The sequence below is a fragment of the Bactrocera latifrons genome, unplaced genomic scaffold (genome assembly GCF_001853355.1).
Source record: "Bactrocera latifrons isolate USDA-ARS-PBARC rearing strain unplaced genomic scaffold, ASM185335v1 scaffold_242, whole genome shotgun sequence".
In the NCBI taxonomy this organism is placed as follows: Eukaryota; Metazoa; Arthropoda; class Insecta; order Diptera; family Tephritidae; genus Bactrocera; species Bactrocera latifrons.
The window spans coordinates 414,291-415,704 of NW_017535986.1; positions in this window are offsets into that span (position 1 = coordinate 414,291).

The window sequence follows — 1,414 nt, forward strand, 5'->3', positions numbered from 1 at the left end:
TTAGAAAAGACAGCGCCACAATATCCGAAGAAATTGTTCAGATCGGGCAACTATATCATATAGCTGACATACAAACTCTACGATCAAAATCAAGTCTTCGTATGAAAAACTTTCTCATTTGACAATATATAATCATGAAATTTGACAGAGAATATTATCCAAGCCATCAATACAAGCTCCGAAAAAATTGTTCAGATCSAGCCACTATAGCATATAGCTGCCATACAAACTAACAGTTTCAAAATATAAAAAAAAATATTTTTTTTATCAACTTATTTAGTGGCTATATAAAACCTCAGTCTCTAAACTAAGTTGTAATACCCCATATTGTGCTCTCTCTTTGCGTATAAATAGTTTTATATCTGCATGTACATATGTACATACATACATATGTGACTCGTCGTATATAACTAATTCTTAACCATCATTAATATAATTGCGACAATAAATAAAATACTTTCTGTAATCCTCAGAATATACATCGGCAAAAAAACGAAATTCCAAACCACACCGATTCATTCTTATCGATTTTATTTTATTGTTCGCCCACTAAAACTCGCCAAACACCAACACCATTCAAACAACTTGTTCATGCGTCATCAGCAGCGGCAGCAGTTTGAGCAGCGCATATTTAGGTCATAGACCTAAAAAAACTAGCGCACAAATATGCCGTGTGAGAGAAAAGTACATAAAACAAATGAATGAAAATAATTGAAGCGCACACCTTTTCAGCAACACCAACAACAAAAACAACAAAACAGCAACGCGTTATTAACGTGCTTAATAATAATTCTATTTAGGCGAAATTTACATACATATGACAGTTGATTGGGTCGTGTGTCTGTTATGCTTGATTGAGCCAGCACAGCAACAACAAGAGCGCGTGATTGTTGTTGCGGCCGACGACTGGTCAATTAGCTGGTTGATAGCTTAACTTTGTGTTGTGGTTGTGAAGTCAGCTGACTATAAGCACAAACATACATATAGTGAATGACGTTAACGGTAGTGGTGGAAAAATTAGCTCGCATTGTGGAATGATAGTGTGCTTATAATTTTATAACCTTTTATCTACACTTGTTGTACACCTAACTTGACCTACATATTTTTGTGATTTAGTAGCATATACTTAAGCGCTTAGGTATGTGAAAATTTATAATAATTTGCTTRTTTGCTCTATTGTTTATCATAAATTACAAGACCAGACCACCCAATCAGCTGYCAAAGCTATGTAGCGGACAACATAACGCAGTATTCGCTGTAATAAAGTGTCCAAAGTAGAATTTAGTTCTATTAGTTTTTCTATTAGTTTTTTTATATAAATATTGTCAGTTGTTGTTGGCCGATTTTGGTTTTTGGTTGTTTATTGCTGGCACCGCTAATCGATTGGCCCAATTTCATATTGCTCGCCGCTTGC